Consider the following 27179-nt stretch of genomic DNA (forward strand, 5'->3'; position numbering starts at 1 on the left):
TTGTATAGCTTCTATATCATTGTTTCACTAATGTCCAAGAGGAAAAACAAAGCCAAAATCTTATCTCTAATACCAAGAGCATGGCATGTGTAGCAGGTCAGGCATGGGAAAATGTAAATCGTTTGAAGGCTATAAAGGTTTTAGTTGGCTGGGCGCGGTGGCTCACGCTTGTAATCACAGCACTTTGGGAGGCCGAGGTGGGCGGATCACGAGGTCAGGAGATCGGACCATCCTGGCTAACACGGTGAAACCCCGTCTCTACTAAAAATACAAAAAAATTAGCCAGGCGTGGTGCCGGGCGCCTGTAGTCCCAGCTACTCGGAGAGGCTGAGGCAGGAGAATGGCGTGAACCCGGGAGGCGGAGCTTGCAGTGAGCCGAGATCGCGCCACTGCACTCCAGCCTGGGTGACAGAGCGAGACTCCCTCTCAAAAAAAAAAAAAAAAATAATAATAATAATAATAAGTTATGTATGTCTATAAGCCATTGGTCTATAACTGAAGAGAGTGTATTGTTGGCTTCAAGCTAGAAGGGTTATGAGTCAAATGTGATTAATGCTATAGCATGGATAGGTACTGTGAGATTACTGAGTAGCTATTTATGTTTCCTGTTAAATTAGGTACATATATTCCCTAAAAATATTAAGAAGTTTAGGACTCACTCAGTTATTTACCTTTAAATTATATATGGCTTATATATATTTATATATATATTTGTTTTGTTTTATTGTGCTTTGTTTTAGATGCGTAGATTTGTGATTTCCAGAAAAATTGTTGCTTTTCATGTCTTCATTATTTTTCATGTTTATATTTATTTCTATAAGTGAGATTTCAAAATGCTGAAATAATTGGCCATCCAACAGTTAAAATCCTACAGTAGTAAAACAATGGAAATCCTGGATAACTGTGACTATTCTTTATGACACAGCTTTTTCTTAAAATTGATATTAACAAAATGCCTTGATTCAGAATTAGCATGAAGCTATACATAAGCTTTTCCCCTGTCTTTCAGTAACTTAATGGTTTAAATTGATGTCATATTGAAAGACAAAATTTCCACAAGAAGAGACACTTTGAATACAGAAAATTCTCAAAAATGCCTTTCTCAATCAAGTTCCATCTTGTGCTAGTTTTATAAGTTATTTTGAAGCAAAGTCCCTATGATTTACATTTATTGTTAAACTGTTAATTTCCTAAATATTTTGATATGCACAATTAATTTCTTTTACAATAAGTCCCATAGATAAATACAGTAATTAATCCAATAATTAATCATAGGTGAGGTATATGAACCTTTGTTCCACAGTAGAACAGTTAATTTGAATGAGACTGGGATCCAAAACTTTTTATTTCTGATCAGACTCCACACTCTTCATATTAAATTACAGATCAGAGAACAGCCCAGTTTATGTGGCCCAGAGCTTCACCTAGATATTACATAACAATACTGGATTTTTATTGGAATATTGTTTGGTTGTTTATTCTATTTTGCTAAAGTGCCAAGTATACAAAATTCCCCATAATGTGCTATAGAGTAATATTGCTTGTCGCTTTAAACATAGATAAAATTCTCAAAGCCTCCCCTGGATTCCCCCAGAATATCCATGTGTATTTGGAATTATGTAGGAAAATGCAACTGAAGAGTTTCTCTGCAGTGGGCTTGATGAATGTGTTCCTGAGATGAAGAAATTAGCCAGCTGTCTGAGAAATAAAAAGATTACAAAGTTTTACCAGTTCTTGAATTCATTGACTTTCTCAGTTTGTAATGAGATCTTAGGATGACTTTCAGTGCAATTGAGATGATCCTTTCTGATCTATCTCAGGATTTCTCAACCTCAGCACTATTAACATTTTGAACAGATAATAATTTGATATGAGGAGGGCTGACTTGTACATTGTAGGATGATTCACGGGATCCCTGGCCTCTACCCATTAGATACCAGTCTCAGCTCCCCATTATGACAAACAATATCTCCAGGTGTTGTCAATGTCTCAAGGAAGTGGTGCAAAATAGTTCCCAGTTGAAAACCACCGATCTAGATGTATACACTTCCCAGAAATGCAAACTTTTCCCTTATTTTATGGAGTGCAAACAAATGTCTAGCCTTTTTCTGAATAATGAGCATCTTCATTTTGTTGTGGTTGAAGGGAAATTCCTAAGTGACCGCTATTCTGTGCTTTCTTTTAGAACCATTAACTACACTGCTCTCTCAAGCCAATTATTATCATGTAAAATGTTTTCAAGGCCTGTGTGAGTGTTCAAAGGTCACATCATAGTAAAATGGCAAATCTTTTTATCTGGTAACTCAGTAAATAAAAAACTATTCAAGAGGAAGAATCAGCCACAAACTATTTCTTTTTCCTAATAAATCTGCCCTTCCCTACAATCTCACAGACACTGTGTTGAGGCAGCGATGCCAGCTTAAAAGCCTCATTATTCAAAAGGCTCATTATCTTATTTCTTGTCTTGCCATTGGGCCTTGGTTGAAGCTATTCTGGACGACTCCTCTAGGTTTTCTAACGTCAGGTCTCAAAGATCAGGATTTCAGGCATAACTCCTTTTTCTCTCACAGACTCTCACCGTCTTAGGCATATCGGTTCACTTATTCTGAGAAATCAACTTGGAATATCAAGGAGTGAAACAGATTGGCTAAGGTACTCAAAAACATAACAATGGGTGCCCACTTCTTTACATTGTCATAACTAAATAAGGCATCCAAATAACCTTTTACAGAGGCAAAATTATCTTCAAGGTGACTCTCCATCCATTTCTGTTATAAAGTAGGTGCCAACTTCTCTTTCCAAAAGGCAACTTATCTTAGGGGATAAGCTAAATGGTGAGGAATTTTTGCTATCAGTTATTTTACCAGACAGTGATGCAATCTCCTTGCAAATGCAATCTGTTTTTCTGATGAATTGCCAAAGTTCAGTAGCCACAGATGGAGGTGAGGACAGGGAAGAAAACCCCACAGGCATAGTTGTCCTTGTTTGAGGATGTCATTAAGAAGTCCATTCTGGTTCATGGCCAGATGCTTCCTTGTTGTCTTTGTAGAAGGCCAGTCCACTCATTTGTGTTTATTGGTACAAAGAGCTATTTTTGTTGTTGAGTGCAATTGCCTCCATTTATAAGTACTTAAAATGAGCACATGCACTTTCTGGAAGGCTATTTCACTTTCATTTTATTAAATGATTTATTGGATGGCTCCCAAAATGATTACCTAGAAATGTCAGGTAAAGGTTAATTCAATACCATGGGGCAGAGTGGTGTTAAGACTTATGTGGCATGAGGCTGATTAGAGCATTTGCCTTAGGAAAGGAAAGGGAATAATTTAGTGTAACACCATGGGTACCTGACATTACCTTTCAATTTACCTGTTGTCAAGAAATAAATTTCTAGGTGTCTTTTCCATCTCAGAAAAAGTGAAAATATTTTTGAAAGAATGATCACACTTCACTATTTGAAAATATGTATTGACATAATTTAGGAATATTTTTCACTTCTACAGAAACACTGTTTTCATACAAGATTATGCTATGGAAGAAAGAAGAGGCATGATATGGGAGACAAGGGGAAGTGCATTTTGGCAGATACATTATTATATAGAATTTTTGAGGTCTGGAAACTGAATTAGAAAGTGTGGGCTTGATTACTAGCTTCATGGTCTATGTACTAAATATATGACATTAGGACAATTCATCTTCTTAAGCTTTAGTTTCCTCATCTGTAACATAGAAAATGCAGAACACAGTTTGCTTCACACAAACATGCTCAGTCTACACATTTTCTTATTCAAGAAATATTCATTGAGCACCAGCTGTGTCCCAGGAATGGTTTTAAGCTCTGGAAACAAAAGAGTGCACCGAAACAAGCCCATTCTGCTGCCTTCGTGGAGCCTGTGAGTTGGGGGGTTTGTGGGATTGGTTAGAAAGGCAGCTATGAATTAAGTAATCATATAAATGTGTGAAATTTTAACTGTGATAACTGCTATCAAATAAAGCAATTCAGTGTTATAACTCTGAGTTATATTCTAGTCTGAGACAGCAGGAAACTTCCTTGAGAAAGTGATAGTAGAGCTAGATCCCAAAGATGAATAGAAGTTAACTAAGTACAATGGTCTGAATATTTGTGCCCCCTCAAAATTCATAGGTTAAAATCTATTCACCATTGTGATGGTATTGGTAGGTAGGGAATTTAAGAAGCGATTTAGATTATAAGGTGCTCTCATGGTTGGGATTAGTGCCTCTAGGAAAGAGGCCTTAGGGAGCTGCCTTGCCCTTCTACTCTGTGAAGACACAGCACGAAGACATCGTCTATGAATGAGAAAGTGGGCCTTCACCAGACATTGAATTTGCTGGGGTCTTGATCCTGAGTTTTCTTGCTTCAGAACTGTGAGCAAGCTACCTGGTCTCTGGTATTTTGTTATAGCAGTCCAAACAAGCTAAGACACTAAGGGATGGTGGGGAGAGAAAGGGAAGAGTAATGTAGGCAAAAGCCCTGTGTCAACAGAGAGTGTCAGAGAAATGTAGTGAGGGCTAGGGCGGTTGATGCCTCAGGAATGAGAGAGAAGAGTAATGTGTAGTGCAACTGGAGATGCTAGCAGGAGTTTGAATATGTAGGGCCTTTTAGACTGTATTATGGATTCCATTTTTTTTTAATTAATATTTTTGAGAAGCCCCTGAATAATTTTAAGAAGAATGAAGTGTTGGTGATGGTGACATAAGTATGTTGTATTTTGAACTCTGGTTACAATGTAAAGAAGATGGGAGGATGGGATGGATCCTGCAGTAGGCTGAGGGCTGAGGGCACCTTGGGTTAGGGAGACAGTAGAGAGGAGGGGAAGAAGTTAATAGCACTGAGAAGAAGGTAAAATCGATATATATTAGGTATAACTATTGTTATTGCTATGGTTCTTAAATTGACGTTCGTTCTTTTGAGTTGGAACCAATTGCTTTTCCATGCTTAGTGATATGGTTTGACCCTGTGTCCCCATCCAAATCTCATCTCAAATTGTAATCCCCGTGTGTTGAGGGAGGGACCTGGTGGGAGGTGACTGGATCATGGGGGAAGATTTTCCCCATGCTGTTCTTGTGATGGTAAGTTCTCATAAGATCTGATGGTTTAAAAGTGTGGCACTTTCCCTTCACTCCCTCTCTTGCCCTGCCGCCATGTGAGACGTGCTTGCTTGCCTTTTGCCTTCTGCCATGATTGTATGTTTCCTGAGGCTTCCTAGCCATGCTTCCTGTTAAGCCTATGGAACCGTAAGTCAATTAAATCTCCTTTACTTATAAATTATCCAGTCTCAGGTCATTCTTTATAGCAGTGTGAGAACGAACTAATGCACTTAGAAAAATTTGATGCCAATGTGAAACCCCCTTTTTCAGATATTTATTTTTTGATAATCATCATCTTTAAGGGAAAATCTTCACCCAGTAAGTTGAGACCCTGTAGTGGACTCTGAGAGATCCAACAGCAGATCTTAAGTTACACTGAGCACTTCAGTCTCCTTGTGGATTCTGGGGTTTCCAACAGGAATGGGGCACCTCTGCTGAGAAGACCTGTGGTCAGCTTAACCATCTGTTCTCCTAAACTTGCCATGTTTTAGATCCTGGTTCCCCATTTTTTTTGGTGATGAGGTATAGATTTAAAATTTTTCATTTTCTCCTATGTTACTTGTAGGGCCAAAAAAAAATTTCATTGTACAGAATTGACAGTCTGGTGCATGGCAATGACTAAGTCTCTATTCTTGGATACCTGACTCCCTTTAATCCTCATTTGCAATTCTGACAGTTAGTGTGTGAACTTGAACTCACTTCTTTTTCCTGACTGTATTCAAGTTGTTGTACTAGGAAGATGGGGATAGAAGTATCTCTATACTCAAGAATGTTCTGAGGTTAAAACGTTATATTTATTTATATAAATATTTGCATGCCAAATATTTATTTATTCTACAGATATTTATTAAGCTTATATTAAGTGCCTGAAACTGTTTACTAAAGAAAACATATATGAAAACAAAATATATCTGCTATTTTGGTATTTGTACTCTGATTAGGATGGGATGGAGTGGGGTTGAGACTTCAGTCGCTTTCTAAAATTCCCCAGCCAGCCCACGCCTTGGCCCTCACATATAAGAGGAATGCACTCTGGCCTGATCTGGCACATCTCTCACTACTGGCCAAGAAGTCTGAATGGCCACTTGCTCTTCTCTGGAGATCATGATCTAGGCAACTGGCACTTGAATTCCCTGCCCAAATAACTTCAAGCCCATACTTTTAGGGAGTGCACAGGACTATTTCCTGGGTCCGTATGCAGAAGGCAAAGTATAACACTGTTGTACCCCCTTTCTATGTCTGAGGAGTGGCCAGGGGCGTTATAGTTTGCCTGGGATGTGAGATGGACACTGTAGATGGACCATGGTTATGTGCAGTGGTGTGTCTTACATACAAACATGAGGCCCATTCTTATATGAGACAATGTCAAGGGTGGGAAGAAAAGGGGTTGGGCTATGGGTAAGGGTTAGTCTCCTCCCATGCTGTTATATTCTGGCATAGAACACCAAGCAGTGAAAAATTCTACATTTGAACTTCACCTTTCATTACCAACCCATTTTTGTCAAGGCAGGAAGGTAGAATATATTTTACTTAGCAGTTTTGTCACTTGATTTTTAAACTTTAAATATTTAAGCATACATTAGTGGGCCTTAAAAATCTTAGGAGAAGGTTTATTAGAGAGATGTTTAATCAACAGATAAACAAATACCTGAAGACAATCATTGTAGACAGTGATAAATGTATGAATGTAGTAAGTCAGGGAGATGTGACCGTGACCTCCGGAAATAGCAGCTCTGTTAGACTGGTTGCTGAAGAACTTCTCTTTGAACAAGCAGCGGAGAAATGACATGAATAAGAAGGCATTCATTAGAAAGATCTTAGTGCAGGTCATTTCTGGAAAAGGAAAAAACAGATGCAAAGGCTCTAAAGAAGAGAGGCACTTGGTGCATCCAATAGAAATAGAGCCAATAAAAAGGACAGTGCAATTGGAGTATAGTAAACTCAAGTACCTAGTATAACTTGGAGTTAGAGAAGTCAGCAGGAGACAGATCCTACAGGGCCTTGAAAATCACAGTTTAGAATGTGGATTGATTCCAGATGCAGTTTAAACCACTGGAACATTTTACACAGCACAGCAGTGTGATATGATTTATGTTTTACAATGATCATTCTGGCCATTCAGTGGCAAATAAATTGTAGAGACATAGTAACAGAAACAGGAAAATCATATAAAAGACTATTGCAATGGTCTAAGTTAATGTTGATAGTGGCTTGGATTATGTTGCCGGTACCATGCTGGGCATTTGGTGTGAAAATGTTGTGATTGAATGTGTGTTAAGAGCTGTTCTATTGACTCCAGCCAGAGGGACAGAGTGTGATCATGTCTCTAAAAAGAAAATACATAAAACATAGAAAATCGCTATTATATTGAGTTCTATGGAAACTTCTAGCAATTAATTACATGTTGAGTTCCTTTGGGGACAACACTATTTAGCCCATGCTTCAGCAAACTGACTATTCGTTCAGTAGTCTTCCTCTTTCAGACAGCACCACTGCCTCCACCTCCACACGTGATACTAACAACATCAGAAAATCAAACCAAATTATTTAAAATATTATTTGAAGATGAAATATAGTGAGCTGCAGTGGAGGAGGCTCAGACTGAGTTCTGTGGTGGGTCACCTCTTAACAGCTGAAAATGGAAAACTGTTAGAAGGGAACAGGAAAAATGTATGAGGAAATAGCACAAATTTATTCCAGTTTCATGACAGATGAAATTAAAGCTGAAATACTTGGCTTATTCATAAAACTGTGGTGTATCATGTGAGGCCTTTACATAATGAATGAGTAAGCAATGCTTTCAGTTTATGCTATTGAACTATTAACATGTATAGTGGAGTTTACAAATGCCAGAAAGTTCGGTTTACCCAATAAGTGTTTCCTGAAGGCCCCCTGTGTGCAGAATGAACCAGGGAATACAGAGAAAATTCTAGTTCTTGACTTACAAGTCCTAGAGGACTAGAGGAGGCCGCAATTTAATAAAGGCTTTGATTTTTAAATCTTTCCAGCCTACTTTTTCGATTGTTATAAAGCTCACAGGTTTTTTTGTTTGTTTTCATTTGCCCACTTTATTTTCCTTAATATTGTCTTCTTTACATTCCAAACTTTCAAAAAGAGGAGTCTTTGTGAATTGCAGCATTTTCTTTAACACAGCCCCATTCCCATGGATGAATTTATTATTTAGTGAAATGGTTATTGTCCCCTAAATCTTTGTCCGGGGGTAAATTTCTCCTTAGGTTATTTTAATGTTCCAATCCCCAGGAAATGTAATTAACCTGCCTCTTGTCTTATCTTTTGTCCAAAGTAGCTAGTTACCATTAAACTAGATCTTGATTTTGTGATTAAGTGGCAAAAGCACTTTCTTAGGTAAAGGGAATAATGTCTGCCACGTAGGTGTCATTTAAAAATAATAAAACACATTTTTTGCATTGTGACAGTTCCATTGTGCTTATGGCATCCCTGTTAGAAACTATAATTCGTTTTGCTTTGAAATTATTTTTTCCTTGGATTTTTTAGACTTGAACAAAAGTTATATTTCCATATGGCTTCTATAAAAATAACTTTCTGATGCTCAAATTGCCACTAATAATATGAGTGATAATTAAGATACACAACATATGTAACTATGCAGGTGAAGGGATTAACTACATGATTTTATATCATCTTCACAACAACCTATAATGTATGTATAACATAGAATTTGTAAACTCTGCATTTTTATAAAACTGGCATTGTTTGTCACCCCCTTTAAAAAAAATCCCCACTATAATGTAAACAATATGAAGTCAAGGATTTTATCTGCCTGTTTCCCTGTTATTCTTCAGTGCTTGCCTGATGCCCGATCCAAAGGTGATATTTAACCTGACTTTCTAACTACGTGGCACTCAGAGATTAAGTGGCTTGCCTAAAGTAACACAACTACTATAGTCTACTCCAAAGACTGTTCTTAGTGAGATTTATATGTAGTTTCAAGGGGGACATTCAGAGCCCTGCTGGGATTAGAATTAGGGATTCCTTATGCTGTTTGGAATTATCTAATAATGGTGGAGCTAAAGATCTGCTATATTTTATATTATCGAATTTTGGAGAATGTTTTATTCTAGATAAATAGCATCAGATTCTTATTAAACACAAATCACTTGCTGTAAGACTTTTTCTTCTCATCACAGTAGCATTTTTCCATCATAATCCAATTTAGTCCTAACGGAAGTAACTGAGCCATGAATGTCAACTTCCCTTTTCTCAGATAACCCATATAAAGTTATGTTTTTCACAGGCTGTCTAATTAAAGTCTTCCTATGCTACCATAAATGAGTTTAAAAATAGTAAATTCTCCTTTCTGGGGAAATTATTGATCCTGCCTTCATTGTTCTAATGACAAACATTGGGTAATTTCACATTTCCTGCTGCAGTGAGTTTCAGCTCCTCCTCTGAGCATTCAAGATGCTTACTTTTCTTACAGTCTCTTCCAAACATTGAAACCCAGTTATATCTTTAGTCCTCACTTCCGGAAAATTCTACTGATATCGAGGGAAAAGAGAGAAAGGAATTAGTTAGGCGGATAGCTAGGACAAGTCCTCAGTAGAATTCCTTTTTTTCTAACAAAGGAACAGCCTGAAATATCAGGCTGCAAGCACAGATAAGGAGGCAAGGTCCACCATAAAGATGCTTTCTGTGTAAGTTAACTAGTAAGGGTCACATATACATGGTAGGCTTCAGTGAGCACATTCCTTTGCTTTTCTGGACATACTCAGATATGGGCATATGTGCAGGGGAAGGGGAAGTGGGGCTTGCTTGAAGCATGCCTAAGAGGAGTAACATAGAACCCAGCACATCCACAATGGGGAATCCCACCCCCTTACACATATGCAGTAAGGGAAATTAAACAACATGCAGTAACTTAGGGTGAGTCCACATGTGCACTGAAAGGATAGGGAGGAGCTGTCAGGAATTCATGCCTTATGCAAATGAAATACCTAGTCCTAACCAGTTCTTTGCACCTTATGTAAATGAAATATCTCAGCCTACTAGCCTGTTTATAAAATCCCTAGTATTCAACTTTAGAATGCAACCCTCTTTCGGGCCCCCTATCCGTTGCTGAGAACTTTCTCCTTTCTCTTATTAAACTTTTGCTCCAACCTTACCCTCGTGGCCACACTCGTTAGTTTTCTTGGTGGTGAGACAACTCCAGGTCCTACTTTGGAAAACAAAACCCAAACACTACGGTCATTGGTAAGGCTGCTGCAATATCGTGTAACCTAGGGAAGCTGGAGGGCTCTCTTTAGCCTAGTCTGAGATCATCTACTTCTGTACCTTTGTGCTAGTGTTATCATCTCAGATAACACCAGCTGACATGAAATTACATGAAGTATGTAAGTCTGCTTACATGAAGCCTGCTGTCTCCCAGGGCAGAACAGAGGTAACATCTTCTTTTATAACTTGTGTCTCTCTTATGACTCTCCTGTGGTCTAGGCCAATGGTGTATGCCACATCCCCTCAAGGTGGCAGCCTTCTGTGATAAGATTTGAATCTCTGCGAGTGCCCTAAGCAATGCCTACTTCACAGTGAACAAAATGATGCTTAGCTGAAGAGTTCTGCTCCCTCACGTCCTTTCTTCCTTTGTTCTTTCTGTGAGACAACCCTCCATTCTGAAGAGTCAGGATGTTGAATATCAATTGAGAAGGATTTAGATTCTTTGGGTTGGAGCATCTATATGGACAACAGAATTTCTCTTTGAATACTGAACACTCCTTTATTCTTCCCTAGTAAAGACGTTCCTCCATGACAGGGTCAGGAGGAAGGAAAAAAACAAGTCCCTTAAATATAAACCCTGTGGTTATTTTTATAACGTGTGGTGTGGTGTTGATACAATTCACTATCTTCCCCAGATATGGTACACACCAATTCTTTATTTTTCCCATTCAGTAATTTGTTTATTCAGAATCCACCTTGGATAGGCACCAGAGAATTCCCTTCTTTCTTTGAGTGTTCTCCCTTTTCTTCAATTCCTAGTCCTTTTGTCCTCTTTTACCTCTTTGAAGGTCCCATTATTCCATACTGGACAGGTACTTCCTGCACTCAGAAGCCTCATGTGTTTTGGGAAAGCAGTTTAGGTTCTTGATGTGCCTTAGGGTGAAACGTCGGTGGCAAACAAACTTTTATTTGGGTAATAAAAAGTTTTCCACAAGATAACTTTGATGAAGTATCTAGAATGTGAGAACTGCGAAAAATACATGTGCCATGTGAGCAGTACTTTGTTAGCTCATTATGGAATTCCCCGGTCTTTATAAGTGCTCAAGAGATATTTGTTAAATGTATATGTGCCCCTCTGCTCTGTTTTTTTTTTTTAACCAATTAGGGGTGAGAATGTAGGGAGATATGAAACAAAACGTCTGGGAGATGTAAAGAAATTATCTTGCTGCAAATAAAAAGGAGAGGAACTGAATTTTTAATATTTCTTCAGTGTTGCCACCTCTGTTAAGGGTCTCTCCATAATTCTTCAAATACAGAATAAGGAATTTAACCTATCACAGTGTCATTTTGAAAGGATTTGCATTTTGAGTACAAGGAACTCAAGTCTTGTCTCCTGTTTTGTTTAGGAAATATTTAATAGCACAATATAAACAGCACCACAGAGAGACTTACCTTGTGGGCAATTTGAACCTTTCAATCACCACCCTTGGTTACTTTTTCTTTCAAAGAACTTTCAGTCAGCCTTTTTCCCTCTTGCAATGAGGTTCATCCATGTTTTATCCTTTGGGCTTCTTGAAATCATAGTTGAAACGCTTTGCTAATGTAAAATATTTCCATTGTTTTTGGCAGTGTATGATTTAGGTTTTTTGATACAGTTTTAGTTTCCTTGGCTGGCTTTCCTTTAAAGCTGTTGCTCAAACTACTCTAATGACAAAGGGTATTTTGTGAATGGTGTCCCATGACAGAAAGGGGGAACTTTTAAACTATTCTTAGCAAATCTGGAGAGAAGCAGGAGTTTGGCTTTCACCAGTAGAGGCTAAAGTCAACCAATCTATCTACTTTGCCCTCTATATCTTCTAAGAGCTTCTGCTAATTATCCTCATTTACCTACTTCATATTCTTGTGGAAGCTATTAAATTTGAGTTGACTCTATTATTTTTTTCAAGAAGCAATGTCTGATCTCATTCTGTTCTTACCTCCTCTGAAGGATGCCTATCCCAACCTGTGACTTTTGCTGTATTCTGGGGCTGAACTTGAGATAACTTCTGTCTATATCTTATCTTCCTTGTTATGTTCCAAGCCACTTAAATACAGGAAATATTTCTTTTACATTTTTTATATTTCTCAAAGACATAGATAGGTATTGAGGCCCCATTAAATATTTTTTTTCAGGGCCTAATTTGGATAACTTAGCACAACAAGGGAGGCAGGGCTAGGAGTTAGAAAATGCAGCATGAGAAGTCTTCATCTTAAATGAAGCTATACATTTAGCATTGTTGGTGGTCTGACCCTATTGGTCCAGGGAATATGGCTTAAAGAATGATCATTGTGCAAGCTCAGAACCTCTCTCTATCCCAAAGCTAGTGTGGGCTGTAAATGTTGCTTAACCTGCTCTTTCTCTAAAAGGCACAAAGCCTGTGTTGTATATTGTGTGTGTGCATGTTGTGTTGTTTTGGAGAATAAGCAACAGCATGTCCAGGCCAAGAGTGGGACTCACAGCTGGCAATAATCCTTAGCTAACTTTTTCCAAACAGTGAATAGTTGTAGAACTCTACTTTAACCCTACATTTGGAATTAAAGGCATGTTCTTATTATAGTCCAGAAGGACTTCCATATTTTGACCCTCATTTTCCAGTGCACCAGTGTCTTGAAACAGTTTCCCTCCTATACACAACATCTGAGAAATATTGGCTTTCCTTTTGTCTCTGTTGCATGCTCTGGGTCTTCCCATGGGCTGGAGCTCTTATCCAGGACTGCTGCCAAATCCATAATCCACATTCCATTTGTGATCTATCTGGCTAATTCCTCTGTGTCTTTTAGATCTTAGTGCAAAGGTTATTCCTTCAGGAAGATGTCCTTGCCACCCCAATCTAAATGATACAAGGTTTGATTCCACAGATTATTCCCATTTACACTTTCTTCTTTCTTTTACAGTCTCACAATTTGTAAAACTGTGATGATTTCTTTTAGATAAACATGCCTCATTAAATGCAAGAAGTGAAGTTTACTGCTCTATTGGCAATACTTTGCTTGAGGTTTGGCACATAGTAAATCTCAATAAATTTTTTTTTGTATGAATGAACTGCCAAGGAAGACTAAGGAAAGAGTGGATCTAAACTATGTAGCCAAAGGAAGGGATTGTTATCTCTTGGTATAAAATGTAAACGATGCATCTGAAAGAAATTTATGCAGCGTTTTTTCTTCTCTATAAACATCAATGTGTGTGTTTACAGAGAATGGGTGGTTCAAGAGTATTTTTAAAATGATAAGCATTGTCTCCAGGTTTTTCAGTGATGCTTATTCACTTTGTTTGGTACACGATTTCTACCAGTGGCAGCTCCATTTGTACTCCCTCTTCACATACACCATCTTTTAATTTGGTAATTTCCATTTGTCTTCCAGCTCACAGTCCAAACCTGTACCCTCAGCAAGACTTTCTCTGGTTTTATAAATTAAGCTAAACCTTTTACTATATAATGTTAAAGCAATCTGTCCATTGTTTTTCATAAAACTTCTCACATTTCATTCGCTCACTATTCAACAAATGTCCTTGTGTAGAAAAATCTTGATTCATCAGGCTGTGAGATTCCAACACTGCACATTCCAAAGGAAGGACTGGCCTTGACTGGCTTTGGAGGGATCACATTGAAATGTCCCTTGAAATACACTGCCTGATAAAGTATCTTCGTGTACCTGGGGCCCTGGGCCATGGCGGGTACTTTATGCTCACGCTGTGACTTATGGTGGGGCCTTGGGCAATGCTATATGAGTTTGACTTTCAAAGGGGCTAAAGATCAAGTAACCAAGGTCAGATCCATGGGTGTCCCATAACTATGTGATTGACTCCGAACCAAAACCCTTGAAAAAAGGGTCCAGGCATGCTTCTCTGGTTGGCAATACTTAATATATGTTGTCACACATGGTTGCTGAGAGAATTAAGTGCTTGTTTGTATGACTCCCCAGGGAGAGGACAACTGGAAACTTGTGCCGGGATCTCTCTTGAACTCTCCTACATGTGCCTTTTTTTCTTTGCTGATATTTATCTGTATCATTTTGCTGCAATAAGTCATAATCATGAGTATAACAGCTTTACTGACTTCTGTGAGTACTTCTAGTGAATCACTGAACCTAAGGGTGGTATGGGAACCCTGACAGTACTGGTCTAACATGTGAGTTATCTACTTGGGACAGAATATACAGTGATGAACAAAGTAGCCTTTTCTCTAAAGGATAGATTCACCGATGGAGGAGTCAAACTGTAAAAAAGTAAAAAGACAAATACATAGTTACAAGTAAAAGTAAGTCTTACAAGCAAAACAAACAGGACAAAACCAGAGTGTAGCAGGAGAATCTGTGCTTCTTGCCAGACCATCAACTCTATGAGAGGAACTCTGTGCTTTTTACAATTTATCTTCAAAATGTAACAGATTTCTGGCAGAGAATAGATACTCAGTGAATACTTGTTGTCTTAAATAAAATCAAATACCTACTTCCTTTCCCACAGCTGTCTTTTTCCTCCCTGAAATTTTCATGAGCACAGTGAATTGAATTTGGGATGATAAAATGTATAGGGCACACCTAGGTTATATATTAAACAGGTTGTGTGTGTGTGTGTGTGTTTGTTTCTGCCAGAGACAAAAGGCTCAGTTGACTTTTGAAAAGAAAAGGCTTCTCTGGTTTGTTGATTTGGGTTTTGAAAATTTTGATGTTATTTCTGACTCATCATAGGTAAGTAACTTCATATTAAAAAAATTTAGCTGATCGAAGAATAAATAGAATACAAAGATAGATGCAAATGCTTAATAATGAGTATTTGGTAATGTTAAACATGTAAAAGATTTATTGCACTTTGAAGGTGACGACATAAAGTACCATCAGATTTGCTTTTAAATACTAATAGCTAAAGTGCAAGTATATTAATTTCTACATTTTTAAGTCATTATTAAAAGTTAATTCTGTGGGCCGGGTATGGTGGCTCACGCCTGTGATCCCAGCACTCTGGGAGGTTGAGGTGGGTGGAGCCCTTGAGGTCAGGAGTTCAAGACCAGCCTGGCCAACATGGTGAAACCCTGTCTCTAAAAATATAAAAATTAGCCCGGCGTGGTGGCGCATGCTGGTAGTCCTAGCTGTTTGGGAAACTGAGGCAGGAGAATTGCTTGAATCTGGACGGCGGAGGTTGCATTGAGCCAAGATCATGCCATTGCACTCCAGCCTCGGTGACAGAGCCAGACTCTGTGTCAAAAAAAAAAAAAAAAAAAAGTCAATTTCATGAAATCATCAGCTTTGTAACGTGCTGAACTATACCACTTAGCACTTTTCTATTTCTCTAAGATGTTTGCACAGCTCTGTGCTCTAGATACTCCATCTGTGTTTATTGTGCACATTTCAGAGCCCAGGCAAGTATAAATACTGATCATGTTTGTTTATTAATTCTTTTTCGAGGAACTAGACTATACTGTGCTCCTTCAAATATCTTTCTGTGATACTGGGCCAAGTTAGAAGGTGCCAAATAAATGATGTCATGTAGAAATTTAAATATTGTAACAGTAGTAACATATTCTGTTGTTTTGCAGTTAAAATATTATGACTGAACATTCTCTTTGATTGTATTGATCGACCAGAGCTAAATCTTCTCTTCTTTTTAGAGATGCTGCCACTACTTGCAATGATGTGTGATAGAAGCGCTGGTGCTGGTAATGTGTTTTGACGTGTATATGTGTGTGTTGAGCCTTACACAATAAATGCTTTCTTCCATTCCTGTGTGTCAAAGGAAAATAATGATGGGTTTTTGAGAGATCTCTCAGATCTTTCTTATGAGATGTTTGCCTATGATCAAGGGTCGGTGTAGTGGGAGTCATGAAAATTATTTTAAGAAAATAATTCCTTTGTTATTTATGTTCTTTAAAAAAGTAATTTTTATCATTGCTTATTAGTCACATTTTAAGTGGGAGAAATGACTGCAATATGCCATGATAGGAATAGTATGAGCTTTGGATTTAGACAGCTAAACGTTTGAAATTTCGGTTTTTGCATTCAGTAATTGTATAAACTCAGAAAAACAATTTTATTTCTTTAGCCTCAGCTTTCTCATCTATAAAACAGCACAGAGTATTCTAACAGCAGAAAAATGGAGACCTAGATTAACTTAGAGATTGGATTTATATTTGTAAAGAACTTAATATCTTTCAAATACTTCTACAGGCACAGGCTGCTTTTTTCCCCCACAAACTATTTTAATCATCTTATATTCATGTTGTCTTAGTTCATTCTGTGTTGCTACAACAAAATACCACAGGCTGCATAATTTGTTTTAAAAAGACATTTATTTCACTCACAGTTTTGGACGCTGAGAAGCCCAAGAGCATGATGCAGGCGTCTGGTGAGGGCCTTCTTGCTGCATTACAACTTGGGGGAGGGGAGGGCATCAGATGGTGAGAAGGTAAGAGTATGCATGTCAGCTCAGTTCTCTCTTTCTCTACTTATAAAGCTAACAGTCCCATCATGGGTGCCCTGCCCAGGTAACCTTATTTAATCCTAATTATCTGTCAAAGGTCCCAACTCTAATCTACATAAGAATTTGGAGATTAGCTTTCCAACACACAAACTTTTGAAGGACACATTTAAGCCATAGCACACATCATTTGTGATAGAGGAATTCTGCCCTAGGATTATTAGGATGGCTCAACACATGGCATCCAACATGGAACAGATGAACTTGGCAGCAGTGGTTTATTAGTTACATATATTCACAGCCAGAGGAAGGTGGACATTGTGCCATGCAGGGCTACACAAGAGCTATACACAGGAAGACAGGAAACAACCAGGGGCTGTGGGAAGCAGGCTTTGCAGTACCAAGAAGCTGGAGTTATCTCTAGTTCCTGGGTGAGGATGGGATTGGCTTGTTTTAAAAATTCCAGGGGCTGGCAAGAAACCGTAACCTGTTATTCAGGGATGAGCAGGAACTGTTCCTGGTATCCTTGATAAGGAAGGCTGTGTGGCTAGGAAACCTAATCAGCAGGAGCAAGGTGGAGAAGGACACTTGCAATTAGGCCAGATGAGGTTCCCTGGTTTCTCCCAGGTATCAAGGCACCACTTGATGTTGGACTTTAATTTTAGGCCTTAAATAATACATGCTTTCTTTCATTTGTTTATCATACTAAGACTGTGAAGTAGGTAATATTGCTGTAAAATTTTGAAAATCTTAAGAGAATAGAACTGTCATAATAAAAAGTGAATCAGAAGGTGAAAGGCTTTGGGAGGCTGAGGCAGGTGGATCACCTGAGGTCAGGAGTTCGAGAACAGCCTGACCAACATGGTGAAACCCTGTGTCTACTACAAATACAAAAAAGTAGCTGGATGTGGTGGTACATGCCTGCAATCCCAGTTACTTGGGAGGCTGAAGCACAAGAATCGCTTGAACCCTGGAGGCGGAGGTTGCAGTGAGCCAAGATGGCTCTGCTGCACTCCAGCCTGGGCAACAAGAGTGAAACTCTGTCTCAAAAAAAAAAAAAAAAAGGTGAAAGTTTGATATTTAAGAGTTATTTTATTCAGTGCACCTAGTAAAATAGAAAAATATTTATCCTTGCAATTACTTGGAATTAAGATTCTTGATAAGTAAAATCCTAGTAAAATGAAAGTACAGTCTAACCAACAAAATGTCTTACCAACTTCTAACAAAACCCCAAGTATTTCCACCAAACATACACTCTTGATTAAAAATCTTCCATCACTTTCCTCTGTTCTCAGTATAAAGATCAATATTTTTTCACTTACGGTGTCTACAGGACCTCACATGCTAAGGGCTTTTCTTCACTTGCTGCACTTCATTTACAGTGACATTTCTTCAGCCATGTCTACTTTCCATGTCCACTCCAAACACAAAACTTTGTCCATATTTTTCCAAATGTGTGAAATCCTTTCTCTTTTCCACCTTTCCTTGGTTCTCCCAGTTAACTTAATTTCATCCTCTAGGCCTGCTCAAATAATATTTTTCTGGGAATATTTTCCTGATGTCTGCTTTTTAAAACCCCTAATATACTCTTTATATTCTCTTCATAAAACTTATCACATTACATTTATTTGTGTGACATTTTAGTTATTTTATTTTTAGTTATTTGTTTATAAGCTAACCTTTGAAGGAAAGGAAATGTCTTTTTTACTTTTTTTTGTATACTAACTCCTTAATTCCTTAAAAAATCTATTGCATAGTCGGGTAGGTAGTTAATGCATATTTTAAATTGAATTAATAAATGTAACATATTTTTGTATAAGGTTAAAGAAGGGATCCAGTTTCAGCTTTCTACATATGGCTAGCCAGTTTTCCCAGCACCATTTATTAAATAGGGAATCCTTTCCCCATTTCTTGTTTTTGTCAGGTTTGTCAAAGATCACATGGTTGTAGATATGTGGCATTATTTCTGAGGGCTCTGTTCTGTTCCATTGGTCTATATCTCTGTTTTGGTACCAGTACCATGCTGTTTTGGTTACTGTAGCCTTGTAGTGTAGTTTGAAGTCAGGTAGCGTTGATGCCTCCCACTTTGTTCTTTTGGCTTGGGATTGACTTGGCAATGTGGGCTCTTTTTTGGTTCCATATGAACTTTAAAGTAGTTTTTTCCAATTCTGTGAAGAAAGTCATTGGTAGCTTGATGGGGATGGCATTGAATCTATAAATTACCTTGGGCAGTATGGCCATTTTCACAATATTGATTCTTCCAACCCATGAGCATGGAATGTTCTTTCATTTGTTTGTATCCTCTTTTATTTCATTGAGCAGTGGTTTGTAGTTCTCCTTGAAGAGGCCCTTCACAGCCCTTGTAAGTTGGATTCCTAGGTATTTTATTCCCTTTGAAGCAATTGTGAATGGGAGTTCACTCATGATTTGGCTGTCTGTTTGTCTGTTATTAGTGTATAAGAATGCTTGTGATTTTTGCACATTGATTTTGTATCCTGAGACTTTGCTGAAGTTGCTTATCAGCTTAAGGAGATTTTGGGCTGAGACAATGTGGTTTTCTAGATATACAATCATGTCATCTGCAAACAGGGACAATTTGACTTCCTCCTTTCCTAATCGAATACCCTTTATTTCCTTCTCCTGCCTGATTGCCCTGGCCAGAACTTCCAACACTATGTTGAATAGGAGTGGTGAGAGAGGGCATCCCTGTCTTGTGCCAGTTTTCAAAGGGAATGCTTCCAGTTTTTGCCTATTCAGTATGATGTTGGTTGTGGGTTTGTCATAGATGGCTCTTATTATACAAAAATTAATTCAAGATGGATTAAAGACTTAAATGTTAGACCTAAAACCATAAAAACCCTAGAAGAAAACCTAGGCAATACCATTCAGGACATAGGCATGGGCAAGGACTTCATGTCTAAAACACCAAAAGCAATGGCAACAAAAGCCAAAATTGACAAATGGGATCTAATTAAACTAAAGAGCTTCTGCACAGCAAAAGAAACTACCATCAGAGTGAACAGGCAACCTACAGAATGGGAGAAAATTTTTGCAATCTACTCGTCTAAGGGCTGATATCCAGAATCTACAATGAACTCCAACAAATTTACAAGAAAAAAACAAACAACCCCATCAACAAGTGGGTGAAGGATATGAACAGACACTTCTCAAAAGAAGACATTTATGCAGCCAAAAGACACATGAAAATATGTTCATCATCACTGGCCATCAGAGAAATGCAAATCAAAACCACAATGAGATACCATCTCACACCAGTTAGAATGGCAGTCATTAAAAAGTCAGGAAACAACAGGTGCTGGAGAGGATGTGGAGAAATAGGAACACTTTTACACTGTTGGTGGGACTGTAAACTAGTTCAACCATTGTGGAAGACAGTGTGGTGATTCCTCAAGGATGTAGAACTAGAAATCCCATTTGACCCAGCCATCCCATTACTGAGTATATACCCAAAGGATTATAAATCATGCTGCTATAAAGACACATGCACACGTATGTTTATTGTGGCACTATTCACAATAGCAAAGACTTGGAACCAACCCCAATGTCCATCAATGATAGACTGGATTACGAAAATGTGGCACATATACACCATGGAATACTATGCAGCCATAAAAAGGATGAGTTCATGTCCTTTGTAGGGACATGGATGAAACTGGAAACCATCATTCTCAGCCAACTATTGCAAGGACAAAAAAACCAAACACTGCATGTTCTCACTTATAGGTGGCAATCGAACAATGAGAACACATGGACACAGGAAGGGGAACATCACACACTGGGGCCTTTTGTGGGGTGGGGAGAGTGGGGAGGGATAGCATTAGGAGATATACCTAATGCTAAATGACGAGTTCGTGGGTGCAGCACACCAACATGGCACATGTATACATATGTAACAAACCTGCATGTTGTGCACATGTGCCCTAAAACTTAAAGTATAATAAAAAATAATAAATGTAACATTCACACCATGGTTCAAGGATCATTTAGTGTGAATTTGAGTCAGAAAGATGTTTCTTCAAATGCAGATTCCTCCTGAAGTAAGACATACACCTTCACTAAACCTTAATTTCTTCATCTACAATATGGAGATTGCAACATATAGATTGAAAATCCCTTATCTGAGCGTCTGAAATCTAAAATGCTCCCAAATTTGAAACTTTTTGAGCACCGACATGACACCATAAGTAAAAAAACTTCCATATCTGATTTCATGTGAGAAGTCACAGTGAAAACACAGTCAAAAATGTGTTTCATGAACGAAAGTTATGTAAAATCTTGTAAAAAAAATTACTTTCAGTCTATATAAAATATATACAAAACATAAGCAAATTTCATATTTCGACCTGGGTGCCATTCCTAAGATATCTAATTGTGTATATAAAACATTCCAAAATCCAAAACAATGTGAAATTCAAAACACTTCTGGTCCTAAGCATTTCAAAAAGATAACTACTTATTTCAACAGTATGAAATAATGAAAAGCAGACCTTAGCAAACTGGCATACAGTAGATAATAAATAAGATTATGCTAGGCTGGGCATGGTGGGTCACACCTGTAATCCTAACACTTTGGGAGGTCAAGGTGGGCAGATTACTTGAGTTCAGGATTTTGAGACCAGCCTAGGCAACATAGCAAAGCCCTGTCTCTATAAAATATACAAAAATCATGGCATGGTGGTGCAGGCCTGTAGTCCCAGCTACTTGGAAGACTGAGGTGGGAGGATCACCTGAGCCTCTTAGGAGATTGAGGCTGCAATGAATCATGATCTGTGATTGTGCCACTGCACTCCAGCCTGGGTGACAGAGTGAGACCCTGTATGATAAAAAAGATAATCAGTTGCAATTACTGTTCTTCAACTAAATAGTGGATATAAACAATAAATGAATATTTCTCAGGTAGGGTTCAAATACTTTTTTCTATTTCCAGTAAATGAGTGTTTTTGTTCCTTTTTTTTTCTGAGCAGAGTAAGAAGAGACAAATGTCATTTCAAAATATTCCTTGGCTGTTGATCAGCACAGCCTGGTCTAGAGTAAGATCTCTTGGGATGGCAGGTTACTACATATTCTATATTACCCTTTCATTTAGGTGAATGACACCTCTACAGTTTGAACCTATAAAAGTATAACAAAGGAGGCCCTTTTGAGCTTTGAAAAAAAAATAATGTCATAAAGACCACATAAATTGGCCATGCTTCACACAATACTATTTTGTCATGAGTATCAAATAGAATGATATTCCTAGTGGAGGTATACTGAGAATAGTTATATAAAATCTTATGCTAACACTTAAGAGCATGAGCAAGTAAATTTAAAAAGCCTTAATGTATCTAGCAAAAATTCAAGATTTATATTTATAATAATTTTACAGCCAGAAAAATGATGAATATGTGAGTTTTTATGTAACAGTATTAGAGAAAGAAAAATACTCCAGTAACTAAAGAGAAAGTGTTGTCTCCATTAATGGGTCAAGTTATACTACAGTAGAGGTGCTATTTTTGTTCTCACTTGTCAGGATCTGTATTAGTCCATTTTCACACTGCTATAAAGAACTACCTGAGACTGGATAATTTATAAACAAAAGAGGTTTAATTGACTCACATTTCTGCATGGCTAGGGAGGCCTCAGGCAACTTACAATCATGGCAGAAGGAGAAGGGGAAGCAAGGCACATCTTACATGGAAGCAGGAGTTAAGGGGATTGCCACACACTTAAACCATCACAAGAATAGCGTGAGGGAAACCATACCTATGATCCAATCACTTCCCACCAGGTCCCTCCCTTGACATGTGAGGATTACAATTTAAGATGAGAATTTGGGTGGGGACACAGAGCCAAATAATATTATTCTGCCCAGGGTCCCTTCCAAATCTCATGTCTTTCTCACATTTCAAAACACAATCATGCCTTCCCAACTGTTTCCCAAAGTTTTAACTCATTCCAGGATTAACCCAAAAGTCCAAGTACATAGTCTCATATGAGACAAAGTCCCTTCCACCTATAATCCTGCAAAATAAAAAGCAAGTTAGCTACTTCCAAGATAGATGGAGGTACAGGCATTGGGTAAATTCTTCCATTCCAAATGGCAGATATTTGCCAAAACAAAGGGGCTACAGACCCCATGCAAGTTGGAAATCCAGCAGGGCAGTCACTGAATCTTATAGCTTCAAAATAATCTCCTTTGACTCTATGTCTCACATCCAGGGCATGCTAATGCAAGAGGTGGGCTCCCAAAGCCTTGGACAGTTCCACCTTTGTGGCTTTGCAGGGTCCAGCCCCCGTGGCTGCTTTCACGGGTTGGCATTGAGTGCCTGCGACTCTTCCAGGTGCGTGGTACAAGCTGTTGATGAATCTACCATCATATAATTAATGATGAATCTACCAGGGCATAGTAGAGCAAAAGGCAGCAGACAGCTTCTACAGATGTAAACCTTCCTGTTCTAGTGAATATGCTTTTGTTTAATGAAAAATAAACTAAATTCACCTATATGGGAATAAAGCTATACATTGAACTAATTAAGGCTGTGAGGACTATATTCTGAAGACTTCCTAGAATGTCATTATCATAAAATACTAAATGTTAAAGTACAAAACCCCACTCCAATGCCTTCATTATACAGAGAAGAAAAACTCAGATTCAGAGAAAAATGACTTTCCCAAGGGTATTTACACAAAGTCTTTGGGATGAATATTGAGGGGTGGGTAAGCCTGTTGATAGGAGTCAGGAAACAGATTTATGGACGTGCAGATTAACTTTGCATTTTATGAGGCTCATAAAATGGGAAGGGACTAAAAAAAGTATATCCTTAATGCTTAAAACTTACAAAACCTCAGTGTTGTTGTTTTCTAATTTGGTACAAATGTTTTTCTCATTCCGCAAACAGTGAAGACTGAAAATTATAAAATTCTGAATGTTATAATACAGAAAATTATAAAATTCTGAATGTTCAGGCAAGCAAAAATAAAAGAAACCTACCACCATAGATTCTAGACTGTGGTTGGCATCATGGTATATATTACTAGTCCCAGTTGCAATTATTATGAATTGTGTATATCTGTACATATATGAACATATATATGAAGTATATATATATGAATATATTTTTCTACTGAATAGTTCTTCAGTTACTTCATTATAATCAATGTTTTAAGAACACTTTTGTAAGTAACTCTTTATGCTAGTTCTTAATTATCCTAGAAAACATTTATGAAAGTAAAATTTCCACAACAAAGCAAGTAAATTATTTAAGGGTTCTGTTTTTATTTTTAAGTAAAATTGAAAGTAGATTAAATATCTTAGTAGCTGTCTTTAAGAAAAAAAAAAGCCAGTCCATTTTCTTTCTTTTTATTCCAAAAGCAACCAGTCATCTCTTTAGCAGCAATGGTCTTGTAACATTTATGTGTTGCTCAAGGGTAATCAACAGAAATGTTAGTTTTGAAATTAATTAGTATCCCACTGCGAATATATTTTATAGCATTTCTGAAGGATTTTAAAGCAGCTAATGACCTTTTTCATTTGTCAAAATTTATGATTTTGAAATGTGAAAACATTTAGTAGTACTTTCAACCGATAAAACAGTAAAACTGGTATTTAATAGATGTCAAATAAGACACTGAAATCTTACAAACATGGATTCCTCAGATTGTTATTCACTTATTCAACTACTTCTTATAGTTGTTTTAGTTGATATTTTGAATACATGTATTTAAAACAATTACTGAACATTGAACATTTTTGAAAATTCACTGCCTAGCCCATTGCTTTATACATAATAGACTTTTAATGCTTATTTGAATAAATGAATGAGTAAATTGGTGTTGTCCTAATTTTACATTCAAAAATGATATACGTTAATTAAATATTACAGAATTCTTATTCAGAATTCATGAATTAGGAGAGTTGGTTAAAATATTATAAATTTAAAACTATAAATATTTGTTATTCTGGTCGTATGTAATAAAAGAGGCATTTGACCTGTTGTATATCTGAATTTGCTGCAATTTAGCAGTAAATGGGTATATATGTTTGTGCATATATATGTGTGTGTGTGTGTATGTTTGGCACTAATTGTATGTATGTCACTAAGTGTGATAGTAATTATATAATACACTAGTGCATGTGTACTCTTAAGTAGGCTGAATTAACAAAGAGCATTCATTAATACTCATTACAAACAACCATATTTAATGATACCCTTAAGAATTAAAAGACCTAATCCTGTCATTAATTAAGGCAGTGTATGTGAATTTGATTAAAAATTCAATATAATGATTAAGTTATCTACTTGTATATGGATTCATCTACCACTTTTGGACAGAAAATAACCAAAGGAGAAGCATAGGATCATGCTTACTCAAAAAAAGCCATTGTTAATAGTTGTATATTTTCTTTTTGAGTGCATTTCAGATAGTCAACTAGTCAGCAGAGTCTTTCCTTTGGGAATCCATTACATTTAAAAATCATTTATCTAAGGACCATGGCACTATAAAACACATAGTTTCTGGCATAAAAGCCATACATAGAAAGTGGCCTAACCTATGCGAACATTCTAACATCAATTCTTACTGCTTAGAAAAGAGGCACAATTCCTTCAAGGAGAATAAAAGACTGTTTGAGGGGCATGCAAATTTATCTCTTGCATTTGAATCCATTTCCAGGTCCAACACATTATGTTCAGAAATCGTTTTCAGTGCTAGGCCAATTATCATTATTCAATCAACATACAGCTTTTGGGAAACTGTGACCAGAAGCAGCTAAAAATGCCAGCAAGCTTTGCACAGAGAGTGTTCTTGTTTCAGAAACATGGATAACACAGCCCCCAAACAGCCAGCTCATACCTGTTTTCTCTAGATGGCAAAAGCAGGCACATAAGTTGTGTAATATAAATGCTCTAAATGAAGAGAAATGTTTTATGATTTGTGTTTTGCCCACAAACCCATGCTGGATTTACACAATTATGGGCATACTCTGGGCAAAGCACAGTATTTGCAGTGCTGGACGTGCTCTGTAATGTATCAAGGTAGGATGCGAATATATAAAAGTAATATAGTCAGAAGCCCAAGCTTTAGAGTCAGACTTGGGTTCATATTAGCTTCTGCTACTTGGTAATTATATGACTTTGGAAAGAAATCTTAATTTCTTTATCTGTAAAATAAAGATAGTGATGATTCCTTTGTAGTGTTGTTGTAATAATTGGACAGCATACCTATGTCTCTTCAACATATAATTTTTGAGCTAACTTTATTAGCTTGAATGAATAATGCTATATAGATATTTTTATCTTCAGAAGTCTTTTTCTGGGACTTTGAAATTGTGTTCTTGAGAGATAATATTTTTCATGCTGTATAATAATTAAATGAGTAAAACATATACTTTTTAATAATAGAAAAAGATACAATCTGTTCTTTTTCCACACAGAATAAAGTAACTGATGTTAACGGTTTGATTACTGCTAACATTGTTTTTCATACATTTTCTTTTTCTAAAAAGAAGGCTGGCTGGGCACGGTTGCTAAGGCCTGTAATCCTAGAACTTTGGGAGCCAAGGTGGACGGATAACCTGAGGTCAGGAGTTCGAGACCAGCCTGGCCAACGTGGTGAAACCCCAAATCTACAAAAAATACAAAAATTAGCCAGGCGTGGTGGCGGGATCCTATAATCCCAGCTACTTGGTAGGCTGAGGCAGGAGAATCCCTTGAATCCGGGGTGGCGGAGGTCGGAGGTGGCAGTGAGCCGAGATCATACCACTTCACTCCAGCCTGGGCAAAATTGTGAAACTCTGTCTCAAAAAAAAAAAAAAGAATACTTATGCATATACTATAGAATGATTTTTGTTCATCTTTTAAAATAGGATTATTCTCTAATTTCATTTTTCACTCAACAAGATACTTTAATATTTTTCATATTTATGTATATAAGATCTTTTTAATATCTGCATTATATCCTACAGTATGAAATTTATTCAAATATTCCTCAATTGGAGAATATAAAGTTTTCCTGTTATTTCAGCACTGTGGCTGTAAATCATAATCAGATCATATTAAATACTTTTTCGTTTTGTCAAAACAAAATCTAATTCACTAAAGCCTGGGGGGAAAACTCTCTTTAATGTGCTCATGCTGATGGCCATGATATTAACACCACCATCATTTTCAGAATGACCATATGCATTAATGATGTTGCTGAATTGCAATGAGTTTTTGGTAGATGAATCCGCATACAAGTAGATAGCTTAATGAGTACACAGAGCTTATTAATCAAATTCACATATACTGCTTTAATCAATTAATGACGGGATTAGGGCTTTTAATTCTTAAGGATATTGTGAAATATGATTGTAATGAGTATTAATGAATGCTCTTTGTTAATTTAGCCTACTCGAAGGTACATATGCACAAGAACATTACAA

This window comes from Nomascus leucogenys, chromosome 2 (assembly GCF_006542625.1).
Source record: "Nomascus leucogenys isolate Asia chromosome 2, Asia_NLE_v1, whole genome shotgun sequence".
Taxonomy (NCBI): domain Eukaryota; kingdom Metazoa; phylum Chordata; class Mammalia; order Primates; family Hylobatidae; genus Nomascus; species Nomascus leucogenys.